The sequence below is a fragment of the Dermacentor albipictus genome, chromosome 3 (assembly GCF_038994185.2).
Source record: "Dermacentor albipictus isolate Rhodes 1998 colony chromosome 3, USDA_Dalb.pri_finalv2, whole genome shotgun sequence".
Classification (NCBI taxonomy): Eukaryota; Metazoa; Arthropoda; class Arachnida; order Ixodida; family Ixodidae; genus Dermacentor; species Dermacentor albipictus.
Window position 1 is genome coordinate 138632242 of NC_091823.1, and position 20504 is coordinate 138652745.

The 20504-nt window shown below is 46.1% G+C and overlaps 1 protein-coding gene and 1 long non-coding RNA gene across 6 annotated transcripts in view; one reads left to right on the forward strand and one right to left on the reverse strand.

Moving 5' to 3' along the window:
• LOC135917824 (uncharacterized) overlaps positions 1-20504 on the reverse strand; it is a 205080-nt gene that overhangs the window by 93030 nt on the left and 91546 nt on the right. The window lies entirely within an intron of this gene.
• LOC135917829 (uncharacterized) lies at positions 2220-7522 on the forward strand. Its single transcript, XR_010569425.2, has 3 exons — positions 2220-2629; positions 3390-3503; positions 5845-7522. It is a non-coding gene; the product is annotated as an uncharacterized lncRNA (long non-coding RNA).

The following is a 20504-nucleotide window of genomic DNA, read 5'->3' on the forward strand; positions in this document are numbered from 1 at the left end:
CTCCATATTCAATAGTGTGCTCGGAAGTGCCATAACATCGACTGCGATTGGTATTTTAGCTTCGAAAAAAAGTCCTAAATGAACCACCGACTCGGGACGCTGCATGAATGGGCTCTTACTGCCGATTTCGATAGCCGTTTCTTGTACTTCACGCGAGGGGTATGCAATGTTTTCTTAGTTCAGTGATGACTTTCAGTCTACACGTCTGTCTAGCCACATATATTCGTCAGAGAAACGCAGGCTAGTGCTGGGAGCCTTCGGCGACAGCACATATACCTGCGTTTATGATGCGTCACATCGGCGCTCCTCACTTCTTGTGCTGGCACTGTAGACATGAAAAAATTGTTTATTTAAAAGCACCGATGCGAAATCTGAAATATAAAGTAATTTATCCTTTTTAGACTTCTTGATTCTTGAGGTTAGACGCGCCGATAGCGTGCAGACGGACTCGGCGGATACGCTATGCCTAAGCTTCGATGGGGACTGATCTCGGCGCGGGTAGCTGGCGAAAGCTAAAATGTGTGTATTTGAGCCTCAGAACTCTTTTTAGTACAATAGGGAAAGTGGAAGCGCACGAATCGCCTCAGCCTTGTTATCGGTGCGATAATATCAAGCAGCGGTAGGCATCGAACTCGGGGTCCGTTCGAGCGCGTCTGAACGACTTCTGGATTTCATGTCCACTCCACAACACTGCGACAATGGCGATAACTCCCAGTCATACGTTACGTGCGAACTACTAAAAAAGCGGCGTCCTCCGTCTATGCGTGGTTTCGTTAAAGAATTTAGCTGTCCGCCCTGTCACAAGGCAAAATGCAAAAAACGAAAGTGATTTTCAGTGTCACATGTGCAGGAATAAACAAGGCAGCTCACGCACCTTTATTCCATGCTGCGACACGAAATAGTTCTATGACCCTAAGATATAGCGTTATTTAGGACAAGAGACTAGTATCAAGCCATGAAATTGTATAAAGCATTTAATATTCAGCAGCGCTCGTCCTTGCGTGCGGGAGCCAGCGCGGCACAAACACAACCAGCGCCGTTTCCAATGCGAGCGTCTCTTCCAGTGTGACCCAGCTCTTATCCAGCGTTCTCACTGGTCTCGAGTGAGTCCCAGCGAGCGCCAGCGTACCCAGTGCGATCCAGTGCTTTAAAAAAAAGAAAGAAAAAGAAAAAAGAAAAACGCGCTGGTTTCACACTGGAAGGCACTGGAAGACGCTGGTTCTTGCAATCGGCATTTCAGAGGTTTTTTACTATCAAGTAAGAGCATCGTTAAAAAGACACTCATTGACCAAGGCAAACATCACACTAATCGAAATTAGGAAAACCAAAGAAATATAACGGAAGCGCGCATTGTGGTTTATATCGCATATGCAGGTAAATCACAAAGATGTATACCAAGAAACACTAAGCAAAACTGCGCCTTAGCAATCGCGTCATATCTATTTGCTGGCATGCAGTGACTGCAGCACTTGGGGCGGAAACAGATCGAACGCCGCCGCAAATTTCTGGCACATACCACTCAAATGCACGCTGCAGAAACGATTTTTTTTTTTTTTCAAGGAATCTTGAACAGTCACAGACCACATGAGCGCGATCCGCGCATGATAAGCGCATCGCCACGAAAGCAAGATAGGGAACACATAAGCGTAACCTGTACCTCACGGGTAAAATTAAACATCATCGTATATACGTTGCTGTGCGACGGACACAAGCGCACGGAAACATCACACACTGCACACGTGTACCTCCGAGGTTGTGTCGACAATTTCTGGGCTACATTTAAACGACAGCAGGAAGTTACTTCAATGAGAAACGAAGTGAGGGCACCGGCACTGCAGGTAACGGCTGCGCATAAAGTCAGTTAGGGTTTTAAGGCCAGTGAAATCGTTAAAATCACACCGCAGCGATAGCTTACACATGGTAAATTGTCGAGATCTTGAAGGCCATGCTTTTTGCTGACTACATGTGGCATAAGCGATTCAAAAGCAAGAATACTGCATGTAATTTATTTCTGCCCTAAACTATAGCGCACAATATGAGCATGTCAATGTTTCTTCTTGTCTAGCAACATATGTATGTAGTTCGGCTCAAAGGCCGGCTCAAAACGGCACAAAACCTGCTGTAGTGGGTATTATTGTAGGAATCACGGAGGCCACAGCAGCCGCACTATTATACAGACGGCGCTGGCGGCGCCGGTATTTTCGTATTCAACGCGACAGGTAGAATACGAAGCTACGGCGTGTTGTTATTGCTCCGTCTTCAACGGTTGTCGTGCGAGCTGCGTCGATGTGTTTGTTTGACCGTGTGTTATTAGGTTTGCTGTAATGAAATGAGACGTAGTTCGCGAGCACGAAAGTGCCAGAAGATGGCTTGAGTCTCGCTGTAAGCACGCAGTATGCGTGGCGCGCCAGCTAAATGTGGACCAACGATTTTCATGCCATGGATTGCGTTCCCTTTGTCTCCGCTTGTGTTCGTGGAAAGTTTGGTGGACGGCGCAGAGAAGTAATGCGTATTATTAGCGCGCCTCAGCTCGTGCACTACCCAGTGGGTTGTTTGCTGCAAGTAACATCGCAGACGCATTACTGGAAACTTGGAGAGTGCCTTTCGACCTCGTCGTACTGTTGAAACGGTAAGCAATCGTGCTCGCCAACTACACGTGCGTTCATCCGTGTTGTGTGTGCTTCCCGTGTGTGTATAGAGTGCCTTGCGAACGTAGTAAGTGGAACACCCACGACAACAGTGAACCCTGTGCTGATACTTGCTACGCGCTGGTTGTAAGAATTGTGTACGCAACTCTATTGCCACAGTGCGGAATTGATAATCCTGATAAGCGTTTGCTTCCCCTGAGAAAAGTTTCGGAAATCGTGTTCGCCTTGTGCAGTTGTGCGTGAGCTCCCGCCTGTCTGCTAAAGTTGCATAGTAACGACCCGTCTACCTCTTCATCGATTCTTTCTTCAATGACGTTTCCTCACTTATAAATGCTTCGACGTTGTGCACAATCTCTGCTTACGAGGTTTTTGGCTAACGAACAGTTCTAAGAAAAAAATGTAAGCCAATCACAGCTTGCTACTAGTACAGCTTTATTTCCAAGGCAAGATGTGTTGACATAACTGACTTAACTAAGCATGACAGGGGAACGTTGCCTATACTAAGTAATGGAAAAAAAACATTAAGTTTAGATTGTAATCTGCTGCTGCGGTGCGTCCAAAACTTTATTTGATGTAGAGGTCCGCATTGTCATGACATTCGATGATTTCGAGCATTTGCTCTCTTTCCACATTAGTGCAGACATTTTTTTCGTGACTCTTTTAGGTGCTGATTGCATGTTTTCACGATATCACAGCTTTATTGTGCCACTGCTTTAAGCTAACATAGAATTGATTTTGTAGTGGCGAGGCCGTGACCCACAACATTAACTACAAGATCGAGGAGCCCCAAGAAATGCCGACCCTGTGGATATATGGCTGCAGCAGCATGGCGTGTGATCTGGATCGTCATGACAGGTGTGTATGAAATGTACGTGTTCCAAAAAGGGGGCTTGGTGTCATTCATGGTGAAGTTTGTCGACACATTACTTAATGCAGCATACTAAAGAGACTAAATATTTATGCAACCTTATTGAACTTGCTACCTATTAGTGTGCATAGCCATTATGCCCACATGATTGTGTTCTGTATAAAACTATACCCAACCATTCCTGATGTTTAGTATTTCTTTTGCGTAAGTTGCTTACTTGCAAGTTACATATATTTTTTGCTTTGTACATAGTGTATTTATGACTTTTTATTGGGGTTTTATTCTTTGAAAACTATTTCCTATGCTGTACCCCTATTTGCATATTTTTTTTTTCTGTTTGTGCTAGAATCTCGTGCAGTTTTCTGTGCATGTAGGAATTCGAAGGGTAGTGTACTAAATATGTCACAGGTCTAAGCACGTAGTGTGCACATCTTTCGTTTATCATTGATATCTTTACAGTTACTTCTCTGTTCCCATAGTAACAGCCACTGCAAAATACACATTTGGTGAGCTTTAATTTCTTGAAAATTAATATGAAGGTCAGTATTTACTAAGCTGCATTTACTTCTGTAGTACATAGGCACAGACTGATATGGATACCTTGTTGACCTACACAGGATGCCTTTTTTGTTTGTTGCATTAAATATGGGGGCTCACCCACATCTCTTACTATATATGTGGTATGCCTCATCGATTTCACTTGTCAGTTTTTACGGTGGATGAAAACAGATGAACGATTGTAATCCAACATGAAGACCCGTTGTGGAAATGTACGGCCAAGTTGGATGACCATACTGGATCTCTTATACACATGAGAAGATACCGGCCAGTTTGCCGTATGTACGCTTGACCACATGTGAAAGGGATACAGTGCACTCACTGCCTGTGACACACGACAAATTTGGTGGTATCTTTCACCGAGCAAGCCTCCCTTGCCTGCTTGCCTTTCTCAATTCTCTTGCACACTGCTGTGCATATGGCACCCTGACAAGAAAGGCTTGCTTAGATACCACTAAATTTGTCTTGTCTGTCAGGGGTAGTGTAGTCTATTCTTGTGATCGTGTGTATATTTGGTCAAATGTACATGCAACAGATTGGCCGGTGCCTCAACACGTACCTAAGACAGCACCATAATTCACTCCCCGGATCAGTATGTTTGTCCCACTTGACCATGCACCGATGGGACTGGGGCTGCGCACCTGATTTAGACTGTTCATCTGTTTTGTTCAGCTGCGGCAACCAATTGGCCAACAACATCGCTGTGGAATGCCACATAAAAAGACTGGGTCACAATCTGTTTACTGAATTGTCAGCAACCTTCGTAGTAACAAATTTGTTTGTTGCAACTAGTTTTAGGCACGTTATTTCTTGTTAAATTTTCTGCTTGACCTATAGAGCAGTTATGCAATCAGTTTTCATAGTTACCTGATTAGTATAATTTTTGTTTTCTGTTTTTCACATGCCAGGTTGCAAGAAGGACCCTTTTTAATTAAAACTGAATTAACATTTCAATTGCAATTGGGCAGTCTTATCATTGCGTTTAGGATACATATCAGTGTACATACCCGTACTAGGTTAGAAACTAATTGTTTCAATAACTCAAAAAGCACGAATATACTGTGTCCATTGTATCTGACAGTGACACCGCGACTCTGTTCCAAATACCACAAATTGGCAGTTATCCATCATAGTTTGCGAAAACAACTTAAAACATTATTGTTCCCCATACAATGCATACTTAGATGCCCAAGCTCCATGTGAGAAATTTATTATTCGCATATTAAGCATAGTACATACCAACTATGGCTAATAGCGGATGGAATATTAATTTTGTCTACCGCTCAGCAATAGAAGCCAGTAGGTCATTCCCTTTTCAAAAAAAAATTTTTCTATGCATAGTGTGACATCTGTATAGGACTCTTAGCTCATGGGTGTACCTGCTTGCTTATGTTATAAATGGGAATGTGTTGTCATTGCAAGATGAGATTAATGTGTGACTAGGCTGTTGTCGTTCGGAGACGCTTTTTGTCATCAGCAATGACATTCTACTGCCAGGCACATTGGCCCAGTGCTGATGTCACCGAATCTTGGGAAAATAAAAATATTCTCAAAAGTGATTCTCAAAAGAACTGCCACTGTTTGGCAGAGTGGTGGGGAGGTGGGGCGTTCTGCCACCTTTCTGTTATAATTTTTTTCTGAAATACTGAAATGAAACTTAGCATAATGCTACAACTATATAGATATTTGTGGCATGTTTGTGCCTGCTAATACATTATGACTGAATGTTCATTACACCTTTTGAAAATTAATTTCAATTTTATTTTCCAGGCTCCACCGTCGCCGTTACTAGACGGACCAAATGAGGCCAAAAACTAGCCTTTCCTCGCTCCATTCCTGGGAAGTGAAATAGCAGGTGGTCATGTAAGAATGAACTTGCAACCATGTGGGCAGTAGCCAAAGCTCCCTACAGTTCATGCTGGTGGTGGAATGATAAGACAAACCGCAATATTTATTTGTTTCCTTATTCACTTAATATTTATTTATTCATATCTCATGAATACTGTGCAGTTTTTTTAGCAAGGAGTCAGGTAAAATAAAGAAATATTGTTGCATCAAAGTAAACGTTATTTGAAAAAGCATAATTCACGTAGCACGAATTCATGGAAACTGTAAATTTTGAAGAAACAGAGCAGTAAGGTTAACAAATCTTATATAACAAAAAATGAGATCACATTTCTGTTGGACCTAATACCATAATTTAATCTGTCAAATTAGAGATACCATATGCTGCTCTAATATACAATCACTAATTTATGAGTAGATGCGCGAAACTCTCAAACGTTGCAACAATTTCATGCTAGCTGTAAATTCATATATACAGTTTGTTGACTTTAGACATAGCAGATGGAGTCTGCAGAACTATGATATCTCTTTCTGGCACAGAGACGGGCATTAGTAAGCTTCGTGGTGTTATTTTTCTTAAACCTGCCAAATAGTCCTTCCTGCAACAGGTAGAATTCTCAAATGCCGCAAACTTAATTCAAATTAGTGCTGTGGTTGTCTCAAAAGTATTTCTGTATTTTGGATGTATTTGAGTAGGAAAATTTACAGAATTAACGAACTTGTGCTAGCTCTTTTTTTCATTTACAGTTGCAAACTAAGTCCTTTTCCTTCAAGTTTTGCTATTTTCAGCAAATTTTAATAAAAATTGATGGTGTTAATGTAAAAACTATAATTTAAACATTTTTAAATGTATCAAACCTCATCAAATTTGGTTGCATAGTTGCCGAGAAAAACGATTTTACTGTTCATGTGCATTACATAGGAGCTCCTGAGCTAGATCTCTTTTTTAGTCATTGCGTGTGTCGGTCTGGTTTGTATTTCTCACCCTAATTAGAATATTGGCTCTGATCTCAAAATTGTTTCCCTTACAACGAAATACAAGCTTTTAAACTTTTTACGATATATGCTGTACTGCTCTATGATAACCCCTGTTTGCCACATTTTTGCAGGGCCTACCAGTGCTAATTTTACACATAAACATAGACTAAAATGCTGTGTGGTTTCGGTATATGGTGTACTTATCTGTGAAAGCCATTATTTGCCACATTTTTGCAGCGACTGCCAGTGTTATTTTTGCTCAGACTAAAATGCTGTGTCGTTTCGTCAGGCTGACACAACATTGCAGTGCACATTCATATCAGTCTATTTTCAGGCTTTAGTATCCAAACATTTAATGTGCACTGCTGGAACAGGCACTCCTTTTTCAGTTTTAATGGTATGGTTTCTTGTCCTAGTCAAGCCTGTTATTGCGAGGTGTCAGCTGTAATCAAGTCTGCCACTGATTCTTTTACCTCATGTTTCGTGTGTTTGCACCACCAGCTTGACCTGAGAAGCATGTTGGCAGCTACAGTTTGTGTGTTGCAAGTTCTAGTCTGAAGTGTGTATGTCACATATATGAAGCATGTATCTAGTCTGAAGTGCAATAAACATTTCAAACTGAATACTTTGTGGTTGTAGCACCAATTATTTTGCCACTGCATTTACTGTAGTCCTTATTGCCTACAGTAGAACTTTGGTAAATTGCAAGTACTTTACACACATCGGCCTAGCTTTTATAGGCATTTGCTTGTAGGGACTCGAAAGCAACTCGATAGAAATATTCTATAGAAATTTGCCTTTAGCATCTCTAAAGAAACTCGATAGAAATATTCTATAGAAATTTGTCTTTAGCACATCTAAAGGAACTCGATAGAAATATTCTACAGAAATTTGCCTTTAGCATCTCTAAGGAAACTCGATAGAAATATTCTATAGAAATTTGTCTTTAGCACATCTAAAGGAACTCGATAGAAATATTCTATAGAAATTTGTCTTTAGCATCTCTAAAGCAACTCGATAGAAATATTCTATAGAAATTTGTCTTTAGCATCTCTAAAGCAACTCGATAGAAATGTTCTATAGAAATTTGTCTTTAGCATCTCTAAAGGAACTCGATAGAAATATTCTACAGAAATTTGTCTTTAGCATCTCTAAAGCAACTCGATAGAAATGTTCTATAGAAATGTGTCTTTAGAGTTCCTATAAGAATGCGGTGGCCAAATAACTTTTGAAACTCTATAGGAAAATTCTATAGGCAATCAAAATAAACACAATAAAGTTCTATAGAGAAAGTTCAAAAGACTTTCTAAAAAAACACATTAAAAATTTTTGTAAGGGTGGTTAGATTTGGGAGTTGAGCCACTTGCCCGTTAAGGCCTTCTTTTGGTGCTCGAGGGTGGTAACCCGGACTTCTAGGTTGTTAGTAGGCGACGCGCTTGCCGACTTTACAGTGCTGCCCGAGCACACAGGTGCTGAACCCCCCTCGTCATCCATGCGTCCCCCGGAATCGGACTGTTCGTCCTGGCATTTTCCAGTGCATGAATTTTGCTAGCTTGCTGCGCGTTTTGTCTCCTGAGAGCTTCTAACTCTTTCCGCATCTCGAATTCCATTGGGGAAGATTGGGAGGGGGGAGAGGAGGAATGAGAGGTGACTCCCGCCCAGTTGCTCACCTGTTTTGAAGAGTTACCAAGAGGGGGAAAATCGCCTGCTTTCAAGGAAGGCGGCTGCGGCCCGGTCTCGGATTGTACAGCATTTTGCGGCTTCTGCTCCTTCTGTCCCTGTGGTGCTTGTCCAGACTTGCCTATCTTTTGTTGCGGTGGTTATTGTAGTCCTCCCCGTTGCTGCCGCATTGATGGCGTAGCCGCTCCTATTGCTGGGGTCGTTGATCCCGGCCGCTTAAGTTTCCGGAATTTTTCTGCACATTCTGCGGATCCAGTGAGGTGGGCTCCTCCGCAGATCATGCAGGATGGTGCGCACTCGTGTTCTGCAAGTCCATCCGTGGTGGAGCTGGCTTGTTTGCCACAGAAGCTGCATCTTCCTTCCTCTGGGTGGCGGCAGTTATACACCCAGTGGCCCACCATGCCGCATCTGTAGCACGCGGGTATGGTCTTCTTATACTCCCTTACCGGAAAGCCTTCATAATTGTACTGCATGTAACGGGGGAGTCTTCGGCCTTGAAAGGATACCACCGTCTTGTTAGTATTTCCCAATTTTCGGACGAAGGCGATCTCGCCCTCCCTCCAGTAGAGCTTTGGCTTGAGAGAGGTGGAGGTTTCACGCTCGCGGATGTTGATCACCCCCTTGCATACCTCTCCATTCAGTTTGACATGACCGCCGAAGGGATAGGAGCGTTCCCCTACCAGCAGGTTGAAATCTTTGATGAGCTTGTCAGCTATCGGTGTTGTCTGGGTTGCGCACACGATAACGTTCTGTTCCCATACGGGCCACACATTGAGATCCCCGGCGGCTACTTCACCCACGTCTTGGGCCACCGCCGATCCCACGTCACCATGCTTGAAGGCTATTTTAAGGTCCAGGGTGCCTCGGGGCTTCAACACCACGATTAGGTCCTCGGAATGGAGTCTGGGCATCTGTTTTGGGCGCCAGTTGCGAGCCGTCTTCATTTGCAGCAGTAGAGCAGCGCGAGCACCGTCCGCATTCCCGGCGCGGAGGGAATTCCCCGCCGTAGTTCACATGGGCGACGCCGTGCCAACGCAACTTTTGGTAGCCACGTTCGCTTGTTGCTTGCGTTGCCACATGTGTACAAGTGCTTGAGGACACTCACTTTCAGTGGGCAGGATGTCCTCATCTCGGGGTTTGTGCTCGATTGCGGTCTAATTCATGTATGTCGGGTCGTACCCGGTGATCTTCTGCGTCGCCATGTCCGGAGAACCTCCAACGCCGGCTGCGCCGAGCTTAGCCCTCGTTAGGGTGAGCTCAACCGCGGCATTATGCGATCTTCATATTGGCATGGGAGCGCTGAAAATTGTTCCACCTGCCTCAGGTCGGTGTCTGCAGGATCGTTGTGATGTTCGGGGTCAGATAAGAGCAAGATTTTTGGTGTGCCGTGTGCTGGCCCGCGGTTACAGTCTAAAATCGACGGAGCCGATGCGTCGCACGTCCGACCTCACGGAACGCCTCCGAGCGTTCCCCCCCCCCCCCCCCCCCACGCCGGCTGAGGAACTAGCGCCTGATGCGTTGCGAGATTGGCAAAGTGCGTCGGCGCGATGCCATGTCGCGCACGCTGATGCTCTGGAAGCCTGTGTTAACGCGACAGCCCCGTGTTGCAGAAAATCGGGCGTCGGCGTCCCGAGGGCCGCGTACAGCACTCTGGAGCATCATCACCATCATCGCCGTCTACACCATCGCATCGTGCCACTGATCAAGGGATGTGACATGTGCGATGTTGTGCCATCACCACAAGCCCGGATTCCGAATCTGCAAGATGCAGAATCTATCCTCCGAGCGCCCTAATTCTCCCTTCACAAGTCAAGATGCTGAGCCGTCAGGCAGCGGTGCCGTGCGGGAGAAGCATCGGCAGGCGACGTGTTTAGACGTGTCAGCGTGTGCCAGACAGCCCGGCGCCGCACCTCCTTTTGCATGGAGGTCTCCGCGCGCGCGAACTTTGAACCGGGTGGCCAGCGCGGTCGCTGGTTGGACCCCTCGGACGACCGTCGTGTGCTGACTTTGTATTGGGCCGTTTGAGTGACAATGGTTCCTCGGGGATTATAAAAGCAGCGACGCGCTGCCTGAAAAACAGGATCCGCCGACCCACCGGGAGACAGTGTCGCTCCCGACTGGGGTGAGATGTGTCACGCATTTTCGCCGGACGTCGCCGTGCGAGAACAGTCGCGTTTGTTGTGAGCACTCGGCCCCAGTGCCGACCCGTTCATGTCCTGTATGATAACCTGTATATAATGTATAAAATCCCTTTTGTTATTCTCATCGACGCCAGGCTCGGAGTCTTCGCTACCAACGCTCTGTCACAAAACGGGTGACGAGCGCTACGGGACCACAAAGTCGTAATCGTGGTGCAGCGGTACAAGTTCGTAACAGCAACCATCGTTTCGCAAAATATCTTTCTGGACCACTCTTACCAGCCACTCTTCTGTTAGCATAGTTGCTCATACCTTGTCTTTCATTCTTTACGAAGTTATTTTTTGGAATATTTAGAATGAGAGCCCACAAACAAATGTCACGAAAGAAAATTTAGCATATCCCACACAGTTCCACAGAGCATCGGAGCGTGGGAAGCAGCTGTTTCATCACCTACGTGACATAAATGTCACGACATTCAAGCCATTACCTATCATTTATGTTCATCCTACACTATTCTCATAATATGCCAATTTTGGCCCATACCAAGTTAACGAAACGACCATGAGGGCACTAGGATGTAGGTGGCTGTTTCATGAGGGATAATTTATGTACGTCTTGCACTCTTCATATACTAAGCGAATTGTGGTACATACCAAGACGTAGACGGCTGTTTCATGGCCTGTATGACACACATGTAATGACATTTATGTCATGACCTATCATTTATGTTCTTCATGCAATCCTGTCATACTATGCCAATTTGGTACATACCAAGTTAACGAAACCACAAAGAGACTAACCACTAAGACTTTGGCAGCTAGATAGATGCTGCCAAATTGGCAAAAGTCCGCCAAGAAATACAGTCATTTCAAAAATAAACAGTGACAGCGCATACGTTTTGTTACATCTTCTCAGACTGAAATATTAAAAGTGCTAAACAGAAACAGAAGATCGTCCCACGCAAGGGACCGTGTTCCTACGAGAAAGCTCGCCTTCGTGCATCGCGTTCGCCACCGGCATTTCCCCGATAAAAATTATGCTTAGATACGCTGCAGTTGCTGGGAAGCGTGAAAAACAGTCAGGAAAAAATTCGCAGTGGCTTAGCTCCGCTATGCCAGGATCATCATCAACAGCAGCAGCAGCAGCATCATCATCAGCCTGATTACGCCCACTGCAGTGCAAAGGCCTCTCCCATACTTCTCCAACTACCCCGGTCATGTACTAATTGTGGCCATGCCGTCCCTGCAAACTTCTTAATCTCATCCGCCCACCTAACTTTCTGCCGCCCCCTGCTGCGCTTCCCTTCCCTTGGGATCCAGTCCGTAATCCTTAATGACCATCTGTTATCTTCCCTCCTCATTACATGTTCTGCCCATGCCCATTTCTTTTTCTTGAGTTCAACTAAGATGTCATTAACACGCGTTTGTTCCCTCACCCAATCTGCTCTTTTCTTATCCCTTAGCGTTACACCTATCATTCTTCTTTCCATAGCTCGTTGCGCCGTCCTCAGTTTGAGTAGAACCCTCTTCGTAAGCCTCCAGGTTTCTGCCCCGTAGGTGAGCACTGGTAAGACACAGCTATTATACACTTTTCTCTTGAGGGATAATGGCAACCTGCTGTTCATGATCTGAGAATGCCTGCCAAACGCACCCCAGCACATTCTTATTCTTCTGATTATTTCCGTCTCATTATCCGGATCCGCCGTCACTACCTGCCCTAAGTAGATGTATTCCCTTACGACTTCTAGTGCCTCACTACCTATTGTAAATTGCTGTTCTCTTCCGAGACTGTTAAACATTACTTTAGTTTTCTGCAGATGCCAGGATATACGTAGCAAAAGCTCAGGCATAGCATGGTTAGCCTTGGTTAATCTTGATTGCAAGTCCAGGTTTGTCTGGTTGTCTAGCTATGTTGCGGCGTTTAGCCAGTCGTTCTGCGTGCTGTTCGTCTGTTTCCTGGGCAATTAATTTCCTCTTCATCTCGTTCTGATCTCTATTCCAGGCCTTACTAATTCTCGCTGTACTTACTGTCGCCTGAACTGTGGTTGCGGCGCACGCGAGCTCTCCTTTTCAATCCTCAGACATGTTATCAGGCATGCGATGCAGCTGGCGAAGCGAGCAGAGGCGAGCGCAACGACGAGGAACGCGTTGTTACGTTATGTGCGTCCTCAGAGCACCGCACGGCGAAATCGCAACTTCGCGACCAGTAAGGCTTTCGCTTTCATATTTAGAACTTATCGCGTTCCACTCTTAGGGCCCATTCACACTTGCGAGTCGCACAAATCGTGCGACCGTTCTCATCGCAAAATGACAGTCGCAAATGGTCGCACTGGTCGAAAGGAACGTGTGTGTGTGTGAAGTGATTTTAGAAAGGGAGACGAAAGAGATGAGTGCAGCGCCGTAATTGTCTCTCACAGAAGGACACCTCGGTAGCAGGCCAGTCGCACGCAGCTCGATTTTCCTGCCTGGCGATTGCGAGTCGCAACCCGCTAAACCAATCAGCGATGCCCCGCAAGCATCGCGCGAGACTTTGTGCTTCAGGTTGCGATTGCCCACGCGCTTGAACTGTCTGTCCGACCACGATAGACATTAAAACCGCCACGACATCCTCCTCTTCACTCAGCCGTCATGGAACATCGCGAAAAGCAAGGGACTATAGCACACCGAGCTAGAATGCTGGAGACGCAGTTACAGCAGACGAAACGCCCACAAAGACAACGAATGGCATCCTTCCCGAGAGAGCTCGTTTCGAGTGAGCTCGTTTCGATTTCATACTCTGATTATTTTTTCATTTTCCCTAATTACATATTAGTCCTAATTAAACAATCAACTACTCAAATAATATAATTAGATGAAATCTGTGAGTGAGAAAATTGTAAAGCAATATAAAAACTCCCGATAAAGCTTTCTGTTGCTCAATACGTGCGACAGAAAAGTGCTACACAAGACATTATGCTGTTCTGTCCAGCAACGTGGCATTTGCATATTCTTAAATTCTGGCTAAATTTAGCTGGGACGCCCTGTATATTGTTGTTCGCCCTGTACAGTTGTTCAGTTCATTAAATCTATATGGCTATGTCACTATGTCCCTGCCACGTTTGAAAGAGAGTGCCAATAACTCATATTCGCCATCCTTATCCTAATTAGCATCGTACCATGCCAATTGTCACGCGATGTGAGATGCGCGCCACGTAGTGTCGCTCCGTGTGCACTTTATATTGCATTTCTATAATAATACATGAGGTAGTATGCCATTTAGCCGTTGCATAGGTAGTTGTACAAGATAAGGAAGGTTTGAGGAAGAAGATTTAGCAGATGTATACAAAGATGCTAGAGTGAAAGTAATGTATAGCATACATGATTAACTCAAGCAGAGTAGGCGCCCGTTTGCCATGGTCCCGCTTCAAAAGGAATACCAATAAATCATCATCATCATTAGAATCGTATTGTGTCACATGCCACGCGATGTGACCTGCGCGCCGCGTCGCGTCGATACGCGCAAACGTTGCGTTGCAGCTGCTTTATATTCCATCAGGTGCCCAGACATATAGCAGTCTCATGCCGCATTTAGTGGGACCTGGGTAACTCATGTAGGCTAGGCGACTACTCGTTACCTCTTCGTTTCGAAGCGGACGCCAGTAAACCGTCATCATCCTCTACAGCATAGCATGGTGCCACTTAACAAGGGATGTGACCTGTGCGCCACGTAATGTGGGTGCCTGTGTCTGCTCTTCAGTAGACGTTATGGCGCCTCCTCGCAAGATACGATCCTCTGCTGAATCATACAGAAACGCGCGTGGCTGCAACCAGACCACGTCGGGCTCAGCACACCGCTGTGCGGAGCCCGAGGTGTTGCGGCGCAAGCCACAGCTCAGTGCCGACGCCGGGCGGACAGTTCAGGGCGTTGCAGTGATAACGAGGCGAGATTATTTTGCCGCGATGAACCTGCAGTACTTGGTGCCGAAAACAGATCCTATATGGAGCCGCTTCTCGAGCTCACGCTGCAACAGTGTTAAGTGTGCTGCGCAGGCCTGGGGCTTCAGAAAAAGCACATCAGTTTTCTCCACTTAGAAGAATTAAAACATTATAGGCACGTTAACTTACTCCCAGTATTATATAAAATATTCACCAAGATAATCTCCAATAGAATAAGGGCAGCACTCGACTTCAGTCCCCCAAGGGAAAAGGCAAGTTTAAGGAACGGATACTCTACAATGGATCACATCCATGTCATCAATCAGTTATTCGAGAAATCCGCAGAGCACAATCAGTCTCTCTAAACGGCTTCATCGTTTACGAAAAGGCATTTGATTCAGTAGAGATACCAGCAGTCATAGCGGCATGACGTAATCAACGAGTACAGACCGCTTACGTAAATATCCTGCAAAATATCTACAGAGATTCCACAGCTACCCTAATTCTACACAAGAAAAGTAAGAACATCCCAACAAAAAAAGGGGTCGGGCAAGGAGAGAATCTCTCCAATATTATTCACTGCGTGCTTGGAAGTACTCAAATTATTAATCTGGGAAGGCATAGGAGTGAAGATAGAGCGCGAATACATAAGCAACCCTCGGTTTGCCGATGACATTGTTCTATTCAGCCACACTGCAGACGAGTTACAACAAATGATTGAGGACCTTAACGGAAAGAGTGTAAGAGTGGGATTAGAGAATAATATGCAGAAGAAAAGGTAATGATCAATAACTGGGCAAAGAAACAAGAGTTTAGGATCGCCAGTGAGCCTCGAACACCTCGAACGCCTCCGCCGCAGCGGTGGCTGAGAGAGCTTGGCCTACCGCGCCGACGGAGATACCCAGGCCCTGCTCCATGATGGAAGTCGTGAGCGTGGAAGGCGAAGAAATGCTACCGGAGGAGTTCGGAAAAGAATCAGGTTGGTGCGAAGTTAGAAGAGGCACAAAGAAGCGATGCAGCGGTGGGGCTGGATTGGCGGGACACGAGCAACAGGGAATGGAAATGGAATGGAAAAACTTTATTTCTCTATATCTCAGAGAGATTGGCGGTGGACCGGTGTCTTCATGTTTTGAGTCCTGGCCGCTTCACAAGGTCGGCGCCCCTATTAGAGGGCACCGCTGAGTCTTGCTGCCTCGCAGGCGTGCTGCACAATTGCCCGTTGGGCTGCGAGCTCGCTACTGGTGAGCAGACCCTCCCATTGTTCCGCACTTCGGTTATTTACTTTATGGAATGCGAAATTACGCTTGCATTCCCACGTGATGTGATATAACGGGGGGGTTGTTCCCCACCACGGACATGTATCCCTGTACTGGGTAGGGAACATTTTGTGTAATGTGTGCAGGTTGAAGAACGTACCTGCTTGCAGTCTTCGCCAGCTTACTGCCTCATGTTGTGTGAGCGATGTGTGGGGTGGGGGGTATTTAAGTCTCCTTCCTCTGTAGTCGTTAAGTGTTTCTGCATACGTCGGCTTCATCGTTAAGGGGTCCTCTAGGGTTTCCGACTGCCCTGCTCGGTGCATGAGTTCGCGAACTAGGCGGTCCACCCTTGAGTTCGTTGGGGACGCAACAAATAGAAACAAATGGAAGAACGAACGCAAGGTGCGACAAATCATCAAAGCAAGTAGGCTGCCTAACCTGCCAAAAGAAGACTACAGGGTTATCGTGCGTCCACGTGGTGGACTTTACGTATCAGGCTACAAGCTGGATCGCATTTACTACTGTCTGCGCAATGCTGCCGGGGTCGGCCGAGAGACAGCGGAGGAAGACAGCATATCCATAAACAGCATAGAAAATATAGTGGTGCTCAGCACACCTTCCGAGGACCGGGCCAGGAAATATGGGGCTATCAAGAACCTACGCCTTGGAAAACAAGAATTTGAAGCAAGTGCTTACAGAGCAGCTCCTGAAAACACATCCAAGGGTATCATCATAGGAATATCCCAGGAGGAGAGTCCGGAGGACAAGTGACCAGTCTGGTCACGCCACGCAATCCTCGAGTCTTGCACTCCGAGAGAATGGGCAACAAAGACAACGTGATCATTTTATTTGAACGTTTTCACGTCCCAAGATATGTGAGGTATGGAGCGATGCTTATCCAATGCTCCTTGTATAAAAAAAACACATCGACATATGCTAGGGATGCGGAAGAACATGCCACAGGGCTGACGTGTGCACCAACCCTGAAGACAAGATTTGCTGGGGGTGTGGGTGCAAGAATCTACAGCAGGATCACAACTGTGACGCGGAGTGCCAACTGTGCAGCAAAGACCACCTCACGGGAGAGAAGAAGTGCCAGGGAAGATACAAGATACCGTACCTGGTCAGGAGACGCCGCTGGGAGCGACGGAGGAGGGAAGAAGAGGCCGAAGAGGAAGAGTACTACTACAACAACTACAAAGAAACCAGAGGGAGCAACAACAGTAATCATAAGACTGTAGCGAGCAAGCAGCCCTGAAGCGACAGAGAAGAAACAAGCAGGAAAAACTATGGAAGACATCGCTCCGGTTCCTTCCTAAGAATGCCAGTGGAAGCCGGTCGCAGACGCTCCACGTCCGGGTCCAGGCCCAAATCGGAGACGAGAACAAAGTGGAGGTCTGGTTCGAGAACTAATCTAGGGGGATACGGGAGCAAAGGACAGGTTAGCTGGGAAAGCGCGGTCTCCGGCACTGCTACTCAATCGCCTAAAGTTAAAGGGTCCGCCCTAGAACAGGAAATGACACAGATTAAAAACTTATTAGAACAGATTACCCGAGAAAATGCAACGCCTTAAGATGAGACGAAGCAGCTTAAGGCAGAAAACGCGAAGCTTCAGCAACAAAAGAATGGCAACACACCCTCCGCCAGTGCGACGTCGACGCGTAATCGGGCTCCAACGTCCGTTCTCACGCAAGCGGAAGGAGAAGCACCCCGCACAAAAGGAAGGAGCAAAAAACGGTTGAAGAAAAGAATGTCTTTGCAATCACCGAGATTATGGGAACGTTTAAAGGAATGTTCGATGAGTTACAGCAACAAATCACAAACATGCATGTAGAGATTAAACAACGATTCGATGGATTAGAGAAATAGTAGCTTCACTAAAAAGCACACCAAAGGATATTAGGCCGGCAGGCGCAGGACCGGTTAAAAGCAAACCGTATAGCAGACCGAATGCGGTAGAAAATAGCAAGGCCTCCGGGGAAGAACAGATAAATCAACATGGCGCCGCGTAACCAATACGCAATTTGGCAGTGGAACTGCCACGCGTATCGTCGCAAGCGAAGAAACCTGCAGCAGTTCGTAACAAGTAACGAGGCGCCAGATGTCATCGCCCTGCAGGAGACTGGGGGGATCGCAAAATTATTGAGATATAAATCTTACAGTGCTTCCGTTGAGAAGGCAACCGTCACGACACTGATACACAAAAACCTCTCGGCTGTCCACGTCCACGTCCTGATTGAAATAATGCCCTCCCATAAAGAAGAGGGAAGTCTATTTACTCTCAACATATACAGTCCACCCCGACACAAGCCCTCGGCCCACTCTTCCGCAAAGTGTTGAGCGTAGCGCACAAGCAGGCACTAGTCGTGGCCGGCGATTTTGACACGCCACACGCGGCTTGGGGATACAGCATCGAAAACATTAAGGGCCGAAGCCTATGTGCAGACGCTCAGCACGAAGGACTAACGCTCATACCAGACCCTCAGGCACCAACCAGAATCGGAAACAGCATAACCAACGACACGACACCAGATCTCACATTTACGGAGAATGTAGCAGTTTCTGAATGGACAAGCATGCAGGAACGCTTAGGTAGTGACCACTACATCGTCGTCACAACGGTACAAGCAAGCCCAAAGAAAAAGAGGGGGAGAGAACTGAAGCTAGCAGAATGGGACTCTTCCGCTAAATCCGACAAGATGATGTGGAAGACATTGTAACGGACATTGAGATATGGGCAGAGAAACTGCAAGAAAACATTAATCGACCTACCAAAACTGTTCCAGAGGAGGCAGGTATACAGGCGATGGATAGCAGATTACTGCACAAGTGGGAAGCGATAAGTAGCATGCTGAAAAGATGGAAAAAGCAAAAACTTAATCGGAAATTAAGGAAGAGAATTGTGGAATTAAACAAGGAAATCAAGATATGTGCAAATAGGTTAAACAAACAAAAGTGGGAAGCCACGTGCGACCTGATGGAAAGGCATATAGGAATGTGCAAGACCTGGACCATTCTCCGATAACTCTTGGACCCCGGAAGTTCAAAAACCATACAAAGACACAGTCTACAGAAGGTCATACACAGCTACAATGGTACAGATGAGGAGCTCTTTCGAGGTCTCCAAAAGATGTACGTTGAAGATGCAGATAGAGAACTACTTCCGGATTTACTAGGTAACGCGAATCTTGATCTTGATCCCCCTATTACGGAGGCAGAAGTCAGATATGAACTTAACAGGCTCATATCGAAATCTGCCGCAAGACCTAATGGGAAAAGCAACAAAACACTGAGGAACCTCGACGATGTATCCATCCGAGCTCTCACGGACTACATGAATAACTGCTGGGAGCGAGGCAGCATTCCAAGTCAATTGAAATCAGCCCAAATCATTTTTTTAGCAAAGCAGGGAAAGAAACCACAACTGACGAACTTAATGCCCATATCGCTGACATCCAGCATCGGTAAACTCATGGAACATGTGGTTCTCACACGTCTCACGAGATACATCGATGATGGAAGAGTTTACCCACATGAAATGGTAGGATTTCGACCAAAGTTATCCACGCAGGATATTGTCCTCAAACTAACACATCATATCATTGATGCGGGTGAGAAAAGTCTAGACACTAAGGCAATACTAGGTCTCGATCTAACTAAGGCCTTTGACACCGTCACGCACAAGGCCGTACTACAAAATTTCCAGAAGATGGATGTAGGACGTAAATCATACGCGTACATCAAAGACGTCTTGACAGATCGTACCGCAAAGATTTCAATTGTAGAATCGAAATCTAACGCGCTCAAACTAGGTAATAGGCGTACCCCGCAGGGTTCAGTCCTATCTCCCTTTCTAATCAACGTGGCAATGATCGGTCTTCCTGCGAGACTCGACAAGAAAGAAGGACTCGGACACAGCCTCTCCGCGGATGACATCACCCTTTGGGTGGCGGGTGGAAGCGATGGGCATGTGGAAGAGATCCTTCAAACAGCAGTAAACACGGTGGAAGGCTACGTCAAAGACAAGGGATTGAGATGCTCCTCGCAAAAATAAGAACTTCTGCTCTATAGACCCACATGCCGAGGTCGCAAAAGCATTAGGGAAAGGCCGGGCATTGTGGTCACAGTAGAAGGTACACGATACCGATAGTGGATAGCCTGAGAATACTAGGACTCCGCACATCCGGAAACGGCCATAACGGAGAAACCATTAGACTACTTGACAATAGTATTCAACAAACAATCAGACTAATAAAGCGGATATCCAACAAGCACTATGGGATGAAAGAGCACAATCTTATCCGATTATTAGAAACATTCGTAATCAGTCGCATCGTAGATGTGGTTCCTTACCTCAAGCTAAACGCTGCGGAGAAAGCCAAGATAGACTGCACTATTACAAGGGCGTATAAGCAAGCCTTGGGACTTCCGGCAAATACGTCAAACGAGAAATTCTTCGCTCTAGGCGTGCACAACACATTAGATGAACTCATTGAGGCCCACAGAGTAGCGCAGTATGAAAGGCTTACACAGAGTTTGACGGAGAGACACATCTCAGATAACATCGGAATACCCTACGAAGCACAGCACGGAGTGCGGAGAGACATCCCAAGGAAAG